We start from the raw sequence: 12,367 nt of genomic DNA, 5'->3' as shown, positions 1-12,367 counted from the left end.
AAAACTCCAGTCCAGTAAGTGTTAAAAGACTAAATTCAGAAATTGTTACCTGAAATATCAAAATTAAAATGTTCCTAAACAATTTATTCAAAGTAAGACATTATAACAAGCCTGGTGTTGCCTGTCAATAACTAGAGTAACATCAAAGTTCCAGAATTATTTTGAAGACAAGCACAAATGTACATTGGTTATTCAAAAAGCTCCAAAAAGCAGATTGTTAAGAAATAAAATTCTCACACAAAGTATCTATGTTCCCCTGAAACTTCTAATTACTTCACTGGCTTTCATCGTACAAATCTATGCAAATAAATCAGAAATGAGGTGAAAATAAATATTAGCCTGTACTAGTTTATATCCAATTTCTATACAACTAAAACATTAAAACTTACTAAAAAACATATACATACATCACTTAAACATAGTTCATGAACATTTTTTGTGATTCTTATGTTGTTTATAGTAAGAAAATACAGCACTTAAAGTAAAAGCATGAGATCAACCGTGTTTCTCTAAGTAAAAGCCATTTAGCCTCTTTCAAAAGTAGTTAAACATCTCACCATGAAATTATATTGCTGATAGAAGATGTAGCCACTGCTCAGGTGAAGCACTAGAATGAAGAATTCAGACAAGTAGCATTTGAAATTACAATTTTCAACAAGCATCTCAGGAAATACATAACAATAATCACTGTGTCAACTAGAAAATCCTAATGAGAAGGAACAGCCAGAGATGTTGTTTAGTCCATTAAAGGAAAATCCCAAAATACATTCCTTCTTGGAAAGTAATCTCCAATAGCTCTGCATAACGGGTAAGAAAATTTTAGAAGTAGCATTCACTGATAAAGAGAATCACAACCAATGCAATAGAAAATCATCTATGAGAAGCGGAAGTCCTTGACCCTGTGTACTGCCACCAAGAACCAAAGTCAGTGTGTAAAGTGTATTCAGTATTTAAAAAGATGGATGGATGCCAGCCATGAATGGATGCCTATGGATACCAGCTATGACTGTGACAATAGCCATGACTACATTAGCCAATCTTATTAAAATCCATCAAAGTTTTAAAAGAGTGGGGTAAAGGTTCATTCTGACTTTGAAAAATGTGCAGTGGTTTGTTATTTCAGTGACAGCAACGAACCGTCAACACAGGACGTAAATTTGTCTACTCCTACAGTGAAAGAACCACCTTCCAGAACCACTGCAAGGGTCCCCAAATAACTCAGACAACCAGGTATAGGGGAGAGCCACTGTACTAGAATGAAATAGGGGTCTTCTGACTGTTCCTGGGTACCAGCAACTGTAGTCAGAGGCATGTCCCTGTGCTAATGAGCAGACGCCAATAAGTTTTTTATCTTATCTCTGTTAATCCTTATATGCCTTTCTTATCACATACAGAGATCACAAACTCAGATATTGAATCTGAAGGCCTGTAAAAAGATAATTTGCACAGCTGAGAAACGAGGTGACATGTCTTGGTGTTTTGAAGGCAGTCACTAAAAAGAGGTGTAGTGGGAACAACTTCTAGACAGGAACTCCACAGTACGAAATGTTCCAAATGGAGGAAACACAATGGTTTGCAGTTTTTATAGAAATACCTGATGAGTTTCCCAAAAGGAAATTTTCATCAGATTGGACTAATACCAATAAACCTGTTAGCTAGATAAAGAAGAGTAAATCAGCCCAATCAGTAGATTGTACTTGAGATAAATCATAGAATCATAGAATCAGATGGGTTGAAAAGGACCTTCGAGATCATCAAGTCCAACCCTTGACCCAACACCACTGTGGTTACCAGACCATGGCACTAAGTGCCACATCCGGTCTCATCTTAAAAACCTCCAGGGATGGAGAATCCACCACTTCCCTGGGCAGCCCATTCCAATGCCTGATTACCCTCTCTGTAAAGAATTTCTTCCGAATATCCAACCTAAACCTCCCCTGGCACAGCTTAAGACCATGCCCTCTTGTCTTGCTGATAGCTGCCTGGGAAAAGAGATCAATCCCCACTCTCACCTCCCCTGAGCCTCCTCTTCTCCAAGCTAAGCAATCCCAGCTCCCTCAGCCTCTCCTCATAGGACTTGTGTTCAAGTCCCTTCACCAGACTAGTTGCTCTTCTCTGGACCTGCTCCAGCACCTCAATATCTTTCCTGAACTGAGGGGCCCAGAACTGGACACAGCACTCCAGGTGTGGCCTCACCAGCGCTGAGTACAGGGGAAGAATCACTTCCTGGACCTGTTGGCCACACTGTTCCTGATCCAGGCCAGGATGCCATTGGCCTTCTTGACCACCTGGGCACACTGCTGGCTCATGTTCAGCTTCCTGTCAATCCAAACTCCCAGGTCCCTCTCTGTCTGGCTGCTCTCCAGCCACTCTGTCCCAAACCTGTAGGACTGCAGGGGGTTGTTGTGGCCAAAGTGCAGGACCCGGCACTTGGCCTTGTTGAACCTCATCCTGTTGGAGTCAGCCCAACTCCCCAGCCTATCCAGGTCCCTCTGCAGAGCCCTCCTGCCTTCCAGCTGATCGACACTCCCCCCTAGCTTGGTGTCATCTGCAAATTTGCTAATGGTGGACTCAATCCCCTCATCTAAATCATCAATAAAGATATTAAACAGAACTGCACCCAGATACCAATGATATCTTGAGAGGCTGCCCACAGCCATTTCTGTCAGTGTTGTTCTGAGACCCCAGGTTGCCTTGTTCTTGTCTCTAATAGGCCAAATTAGAAACTGCACTTCAGGTGTCGAGTGATACTAACTCGCTCCTACTGATGATTGATTTAGCCATGGGCAACGTAGGCAGCTGCTTAGAAAAGCAGATTATAAAAAAAAGCAAAACATCTGCCCTTCTCCCCTGCTGTGGTTTATGATACTGGAGCCTTACAAATGTGTTTTGTCTTTTTGTCATGAATGGGCTGATGTGCAGTGCTGGAGAGAGGAGGAAGGGGAGCTCCCTCCAGGCCCCAAGCATCAGGTGCCATCCTTATTTCTGTCTCCTGGGAATGAGCAGAAGCTGCAAATCCAGTTCTACACATTTTCCCACCACCTTCCTCTTCCCTCCTTGTAGGGGGAGTTGCTCAGCCTGAGCCAACCTCCACTCACCTCCCAGGTCTGTTCCTTGGAGTAGCAAAATTGAGTATTAGTTCCAAGGCTTACCCCGTCTCTGTTGCATATGTTAGAGGTGGGGAATTGCTGTGCCAGGTGTCTAGGGTCTAGGAAGACATTGTGAGACAACCTTAAGAAAAAATGTTTGTGAGTCCAGAATAAACAAAGATTAATCCTGTGATTCAAGGCTAAATGTCAGAACTTTTCCTATGAAATGGTTTATAGAACATATAAAAGGAAGATGCAGCGCAGCATGGGATGAAGACAGTGTAACCTGCTTTCCTCTAAAATCTTCCCTAGAGTATTGCATTACCCTTACCTCTCTAAGGGTAGCTTCAGACTTTTCATTTAATTTCAGGTTTCCCTTAGAGGACATAGCTCTTCTCTTCCTTGTAACTCTACTTTTAAAACTCACCCTAACAAAAAACTTTCTTTATAAATGTATTTAATATAGATGTGGTTTTGTGTGTCTATTTCAGTACTTTTCCAAACAAGTGAAACATCTAGGCTTGGGGATCTCACAAGTTCCTTCCCAGTTTGCATACAGAAGTTGCTTCCCCATCTCTTTCTTTCTTTTTATGAAGTCTATGGTTTTACTTTAACAGTATTTTAGAGTTTCAATCAGATATGTGCAGTAAAATTCTGATTTCAGCTTTAAAAGTACCCAAACACCTTTTTTGGTTTTGCTTCTAATCTAATGTCTGAGAAAAAAACTCGAAGGCAAATTCAGGGAAGAAAACAGTTTTGTAGCCGAGAGAAAGAAACTTTTGGGAGGGGTATGGTGGTGGGTGGTCGTGGATTGTGGCTTGATGTGTTCGATTCATATCAGTCAAACACAAACTCTGGAAATTCTTAGGAGGACCTGCACACTGTATGCTCCCAAGAATTTAGTCATATATAACCTTCATCTTCATCATTGTCCCTGTCTGGGAGGGCCCCATTCTGAGTACATCTGACCAAACCACTAAGGAGGATGTTCTCCAGAATGTTGATAGAATCCCAGGTTCTACTGTGGCTGCTGTTGCATTGGAGTTCTCTAGTGGAATACCTGCTGCAGAGCTGGCTCCTCCTGTTTTGACTGCCTAACAAAAAATAAAAAATATTGGTCTTGATTGTTATTCTGAGATCCTGTGAAGATAAGTGATATACAAAAAAAAAGTTAGCATGTTCAATAGTATTCTTTTTTTCAATACCTGTTATGAGTTTGCCCTAAATCCCCTGAATCTCTCAACAGCATAATCAGGCAAAGGATTAATTCTGCTGAGATTGAAGGTAAGGCTGTTGGATGGTCAGCACATCATGTAATTTGACTTGGACACAGATAAACATCAAAACCACATGCTCAGACTGAGCTTGAAGAAGATTCAGAATTCTCTGTTAATCACATATTTTTACTGGTTACTTGAATGTTTGAATCATTTGAATGGGCATAAGTAATAGTCTAACAGAAGTGAGATGGGACTGCTGTGGTTTGAGTAGCTGAGATAAACAAGAGGTGGTTAGAACTCTCTGTCAGCCATTCAAGGTCACTTTAATCTAAAACTCTTTTATCTTTCTTTGTGCCCCTTCTTCATAAGAGGAACGCACATAAGCGGGGCTGCTAAGGGAGCCACAGTCCAGAGAGGGTGGACTGACTCATTCTCTGTCTTATTGCCTTCTTACACTGCTGTTCAGCCTCATGTTAGCTGGATGCTCATAAGCACCAGGTCCCCCATTTCAGATCCAGTATCAGTACAGGGTTACAGAAATCCCCCTGCCCAGTCCTGCTTTGGCTTTGGATCCCTTCAATTCCTGTAATGCCGTGAAATTAAGGAAGTGATGCATAAAAAATTAGAACAAAGTGGTATGTGAATTTCTACTGCATCTAAACACTCACGAAGAAGCAAGACAGAAAAAGGTCCTGATTCATGATAACAGGATGTGAGGCTGGATAGAGGAGATGTACAGCAATATACTTTATAAATACTGTCAGTGGAATTACTGGAAGCTTTTTTGGAAGCAAAGCATGCATTTATGCTTATGAATTTCTTGATAATCAGATAGTTGCCATCAATGAAAGGAACCAGCTTCTACATTCCCTGAGTCATTAGGGACCGTGGCATATGGTACTAGCAATGTTTTTATGCCTGGAGCTACCATAGCACTTAAATGCACCAAGTGAGTATCAGGTCTTTTCCTGTGTAGATCTGAGCAGAAATGCAACACAAGCCAGTCCGTAACTGGAAAAACTAGTGCTGAACTATGAGTGTAGTTTCTAACTGTATAACACAAGACACAGGACTTCCCTGGAATGTTGTTTAAACAGCTCCACTCTTTCAAAATTCCCTCTCCAGGCTCTTAGAAATTGTTATCAATTAATGAAACTATTGGAGGTGGGGAGAAAGGAAGATTAGGAACAAGTAAATGAGTACATAGCCCTAAATATGAGGAGGTTTCAGCCCACGTTTGTATCACCACCTAAGCAGTGTTCTAGGTTTTATTAAAGGCTTAATAAAAGAAGGAAATAGAATGCAGTTAAATAATTTCCTTACCTTAGTAGCTGTTTTTAGTCTTGAAGACATCTTTAAAAAGCAAAATATCCTAGGAATTTCTGAAGTAAAGTTCCATTGATAAATACTCAGGTAATAAGGATCACACAAATTTATCTGTTCCTATTGCGAAAAACACACAAGGTAAGTTTCAGATCATCTACTTTGGTGCCAGTGATAAACCTGAAGAACAATTACGAAGCTTGAGATAAATGAAGAGAATGCTAATATTCCCTGTCCAGCATGATGTAACCCTGAATGTGGTCAGGTTCAGATTTATATTTTACGCCATAAGGTCCTTCAAGTTATCTTGGACAGAGCAGCCACAGATATTTCCACCTAACTCTCATTCTCAATCAGACTTGAAAAGGTGAGTTTAACTTCCCAAAAAGAAGGGAGAGCATCCTCATTCTGCTGGTTTTACCAGCTCGCAAATACTACATATAAAGAAAAAATGTATATATTCTTGAGTGCCTATTTACTACTGAGAACTGAACCACTAGCTTACAGAACCATGTTACTTTGTGATGTCTTTCTTGGCATTTTCTGTTTTGATGGAAAAGTCTAAGTTAAATTTCATACTCAGCACCTCCTTGGAGAGTTCAGCCTCTCTCCTGGAGGTGACAGGCTCCTACCATTGATTGTGCCATGAACCTTGCTGCCCAACTTAAGCACTTTGGCTCACCTCACAGGTACAGGTCAGCCCTACTACACACTAGGGAGGCTCATCCAGATGGTCAGAGTCTACATTTTGAATGTGGACCAGATCAGCAGCTGCATACTGAGGTAACTAGACATCCCTCAGTTATTCTGGACTAATTTCATGCATAGCTTTCTAATTATTTTTTTTTAATACTGTTTTGTTCACTCTGGACTCCCCTTTGAGCTTTGGAATCCTTTAAGAACCAAAGAATGACCACATGTGTGGGCTCTAGAAAAAAATCCTCAACCTCAAAAAAAAGTTTCTCAAATCCTTGTAATTTTCTATAAAGTAAGTAAAGAGCTATGTTTTAATCTGTCATACATTAAGGATTGCACTAAAATATTTCCATGTAATATTCAGGAAGAGAAGAGAAACAATCATGAGGATATTTTGGCAAATAACCAAAAAGATTATTTGAGGAAGAAGAGATCACTGAGCAAGCTAAATTTGTGTAAAGGCACACTAAGATTCACATGAATGAGAAGAGAAATCATGTTGTTGAAACAAAATCTTCAGATTTGGCCAAATTCTTATAAAGACATCACAAATAATTAAATGTTGGAGTACATGGGACTTCAAAAGCAGTTTCGTTCTGTCTCTCTACATTAAATATGTCTGGATTTATTTTGCCATAACAGTCTCTGGTAGGTGACTGTTGTGATTTCCATAACCTTCATATATAACTTTTCCCAGTGCTAAACTACCACTCCAGTTGGAAGGTTTTCATAAGCTCTAATAGAAACCTTTTCTGTTTTAAATTATTACCATTTTTTTTTTCCTGGACCTGAGCATTTATTTTCCATTCCCCTGAAAGGTATGCTTAAAATTTTAGGGTATTATGAAAATTTTCAAACTTCACTTCCTTGTTAGTCTATTTTCTAAACTTAAAAAAAATCTGATTTTTTTTTTATTTTCACTATGACCAGTATTTCCAATTTTTTCTGATGCTTAATGCAACTTCTCTTTGGTTTGTTACTTAAACACCATAACCTCCTTGTATATTCTTTATTAATTGATAATGGAAAAACACATCTAGGCTGTGAAAACTGTTACAAATAAAAAATTTTTCAGTCATACTTTCAGATTACCTATATAACATTAGATAAGTATTTTAAAAAAAATTCTATATATGACTTGCAAAATTAAGCCATAGTGGAGGTCAGTTGCCCATTACATTCACCTGGTGTTTACTTACAACGTGGTAAGGTAAATGTATACAACATTTTTGTGTAGAATGGGACTGACATTTTCAATCAGAAAATGTGTAACGAGGAGAAAGAAGTCTGTTTCTAGACTTTTGCCTCCATTATGAACTTCAGCACTTGGCTTTAAGAGGCTTCTCTAAGGAGATGATAAAACTGAGCACAGTCTCATATGAAACTCCTCTTGTATTTCAGCCATGTAATGTTATCTCTGAGAAGAGCACTCCTTGACTGCCTTGACTTGGATATTATCAGCTCTAATTCCTGTCAGGCATGTCTGTTATGATAAATCTGTAACTCTAAGACAGGCATCATGTTCAGATGTCCATATATCCACTTTCTTCCTGCCCTAAGTATACACAGAGAAATGAGGCTTTCAGCATTTTCCTCCCCCTAGAGCTTTGTCTCTGTCTTTTTTTCATATGATTTCCATGTACCCACACATAGAATCAAAGCAATTCAGAATTCGGCCTGTAGTAAAACAGATGTTTCTCTATAGTGGACCACAAGTCAGTGCAGTCAGACACACAGTAGCCAATTTTGTTCACCTGTAAAGTTCATTTACTTTTCTTCTAGAGAAAACAGTTCTGTATTATTTCTGTTGGTTTGGCTTTTTGGTTTTGTTTTTGTTGGTGGTTTGTTTTTGTTTTTGTTTTTTTTTCCCATTTTGAAAGATGTGAGCTCTAAACAAATGTTTTAATATTCAGACTGCAAGCCAATGAAGTATGTAGAATTTATTCCAGAGATGGACTTCATTTTTAGTTACTAATTAGATATAACCCCTGGCATAAAACCATTCTTCTAAAAGTAAAATCTAGATGCATAGTTAAATTATACAATGAACCTAGTATAGTGAAATTAAATGTGTTACCTTGCATGCAGAATAGGGAAAAGAAAATAACCACCCCCAAACACAAAGGAACTCTTGTCAACACAGAGATGAATGTGGCTATCATCACAGGAACACTCCCTGTCTCCCATTGCTCTTGATCACCATTTTCTCAATTGTGTTCATAGATCAACCACCGGAATATTTTAAGAAAACGTGTTTTTATCAATAAAACTATTATATCTTGTCATTCCTATTAAAGCATGTTGGAAATTATGAGTGGCTTTGGCCATTTTACAACTTTCTGTCAGTTTTCTGAACTTTTTTTGAGCCATTCATGAAGTTCATGTGGACTTTTAGCCCAGCAGGCCTTGGAGTTCATCAGGATGTCTCCAGAATGGCTGCCACTGAACACTGCAGGCAACCTCCAATAACCACTGCAGGCAACCTTGAGTAACCACTGCAGGAAACTTCCAGTAACCACTGCAGGCAACCTTCAGCAACCACTGCAAGGAACTTCCAGACCTTTGTCTCTTGGAGTCCCTCTGGACATTGCTGACATTGTCAGTTGTCCAAGGACTTTGAGAAAAACAGTTCATCTGTAGCTTCTGCACCAGCTACTTGCATGGGAGAAGGACACTATTAAAATTCTCCCTGGAGAATTGCTGAATTTGGAGCAGTGAAAAGAGTGTGGAGGGTTCTGTGGCAAAAGAGAAACATGCTTCTTCTAGTAAGAAACATGTTCAGAAAAGTCTTTGTGAGAATACCAGTGAGAGTACTGCAGATGGGGATGAAAAGATCTTACTGTTCTTGCTGATGATTTTTTGCAGCAAAAGATGAGACCTCCATATTGCATGCTACAAGTGTGAGAGGAAACTGAACTCTGGAAATGTCCATTATTTTTCATTGCCTATAAAAAGGACTGAAGGTGACTTGTCCAAATGTAGGCCTATACACTGTAAGCATCTGCAGACGGTGGCAACTAGTGTCAATAAATATGTTTCAAGATTGTAACAGCAGTGACAGAAGTTAATTTTATTAAACATTCATCACTTCAATGAATTATAAATAAAGAGCATACAACATAAAACTGAACAATAAGTTATTACATATATACATTAATATTTATTTTTGGTGTCGCTACACAGATATGGTGACATACCACCCTTAAGGGAACGGGAGCACCCAAGATTCATAAATGCTCATGGTCAAAAGGAACGACAAAAATCAGAGGGTCTGCAAAATCTCACAAAATTTTTTGCTTATCTCCAGGAAATAAAACAAGGATGTTTGTCCCAGAAAAGCACTGCTATACCTCTGTAAGGCCCTCACCTCCAGCCCCATCTTGTTCTTTCCCATGACATGCTATTATTGACGATTCTTGTCTGTTATTACCAACAATCCTTAGTTGAGTCCACAGCTATCCAGCTATCAGTGTCTGAGACCTAAACATAGCCTCTTATCTTCTGGGATTCCACAGATGTGCAATTTAAAAGAGTATGATATAATCTACAAATATTGTTTTGCTTTCATAGATAAAAACTTGTGCAAACAGGATGCTCAAAATGGCATGTGGGGCTATCAAGTGGTGATAAAGTAAGACAGTTCTTTTTTGCACAGTATCACATAATTAGAAGTGTCTCTAGAGAACATGATGAGCATTTCCCAAAGTACACACATTTCAGAGAAATATCCTTTTCTGTATTTGTGTATGTCTTGAGAATCTTTTAAAAACATAGAACCATAGCATCATTTAGGTTGGAAAAGATGTTTAAGATCACCCCATCCAATCATCAACCCGGTACTGCCAAGTCCACCACTAAACCACATCCCCAAATGCCATGTCTACATGTCTTTTAAATAACTCCAGGGGTGGAAACTTACCATTTTTCTGGGCAGCCTGTTCTAGTGCTTGACCACCCTTTCTGTAAAGACACTTTTTCAAATAACCAATCTAAACCCCCCCTTGTGCAGCTTGAGGCCATTTCCTCTTATTCTGTTACTTGTTACCTGGGAGAAGATACCAACCCCACCTGGCTACAACCTCCTTTCAGGTAGGTGTAGAGAGCAATAAGGTCCCTCCTCACGGAGCCTCCTTTTCTCCAGGCTAAACATCCCCAGCTCCCTCAGCCACTCCTCACAGGACATGTGCTCCAGACCCTTTACGAGCCTTGTTACCCTTCTTTGGTAAGATATTTTCACAATTTACCATTACTCTGTAGGATCATATGTTCTAAGAGGATGATACAGGGAGGATGACCAAAAGGATGGACAACGCCTTGACCAAAAAATGCTGTTTGTGGATACAGACCACAGGCAGGCTGATAATTTCAACAGAGTACCATAGAGCTCATAATTGCCTGTTCTCTTCTGAAGGCAGCACGTTTCCAGGTGTTGACCTCGACAATTCTCCATAAACCAGAGAAAGATATTCTGAAATAAACTGGTGGGATAAATAGGAAAAGAGGCTGCTCTGCTTCTTGCTTGATAGTGCTTAAGGTTTCAGCAGGAGTGGAAGGGAGCTGCAAGATGCCCACAGAGCAGTGAAGGACCACTTTGCTGAAGTCTTTGTGGCACATGGATCAGGATAGATTGCACTGTAAAATACATAGGATGATGCAGCCATCTGAAGAGAAGTGTACTCTTGAATGCATGTCAGTTCAGAACATGTGACTCACACCCTCAGTATACTGAGAACAATTATCACAGTCCACCTCAAGTCTATTAATAAACTGCCACAGTCTTCAAACCAAACAGGTTGTAAGCAATCTGCCTTTAGTTGTGCCAATTTTCTTTGGCATGACAAGTGTATGAATTGTCCAGGGAATATCATAAACACGTGAAATTCTTTAGGAATTTCCTAGTTAGGACTAGGACTGTCCTAACACTTTACAAGCACAGACAACCCAGTTCCAGGAAGACTGCCAGGCATTCTTGAGTTTACTAATATAGCTGATGCCTATAAATTCAACATATAACTGAGGGTAGGGGGCAAATACTGAGTGAGAAGACATGTGAGAAGGCATGTTTCTTTCTGTCACATGCCACAAGATAATACAGGAGAGTAGGTCCTGTGAAAAAGCAACTTGCATTGCTATGTCTGTAAGGAACAGTTTAAGTACAAAGTGGAAATCTGAAAAGAAAATGGGATTTAAAACATAAATATGAAGAGTTTGATCCCGACTGCTGAAGTCTAGGCCTGCAGTGTCTGGGGTTCAGAGAGATTTAAAAACTGTGCAGGTACAAATGAAATATAAGATCCACAAGAGCACCACACTGAAGCACAAGGCATGACTGCTTTGTCAGCAGGACCGTGACAGGTATGTGAGCTAGATCACACAGGGCAACGTATGGCATCTGGCCAACAACTCAACCCAGAGGTGACTTTTCCTCAGGGTGACTCTGGAGCAGCAGAGAGCACACAGATAAATAGCCTGACAGAGTTGTGTGAAATATCAGTAACACAGCTTGCCAGCTGCATAACACTTTAAAAAAAGAGCTGGTCACTACAATGACTTCTGGAGAAAATGTCACCCTGCAACCAATGAAAATACTACCACGACAGATTTGGTAATAAATATGAAAACAAAAAATCGATTGCCAGAATAAACAAAACATTTGGGACACAGGATAGCAAAACAAGGGGTAACTCCAGTTATCCCACAGAATACCTTAGACACCTGCAGCCTTACCTTGCAGAATCTCTAATGAGAAAAATACTCGAGCAAATGCGAAAACACAGTCACTGTGCGAAGAGCTGGTAGATTCTTCTCTGCACTTCAATTAGATGAAGACTCAGATAAAACCAATTTTGCAACGTGAAAAATTCTGGAAAGAGAAGAATTTAAGGAGACGTTTTCACAAAACATACGTCAATGCCAAGAAAACAAGGTCTCAATAGGCTAGAAAGTAAGTCCACTTAAATTTGCAACTTTGAGGATAAAATTGAAGGATCATTTAATTCTGGAAAAGATTGCCTGATTTTGGGAAACAAAAACATCATC

The sequence above is a fragment of the Pseudopipra pipra genome, chromosome 5, assembly GCF_036250125.1.
Source record: "Pseudopipra pipra isolate bDixPip1 chromosome 5, bDixPip1.hap1, whole genome shotgun sequence".
NCBI classification, from domain to species: domain Eukaryota; kingdom Metazoa; phylum Chordata; class Aves; order Passeriformes; family Pipridae; genus Pseudopipra; species Pseudopipra pipra.
Note: the sequence above shows the minus strand (reverse complement) of the source record.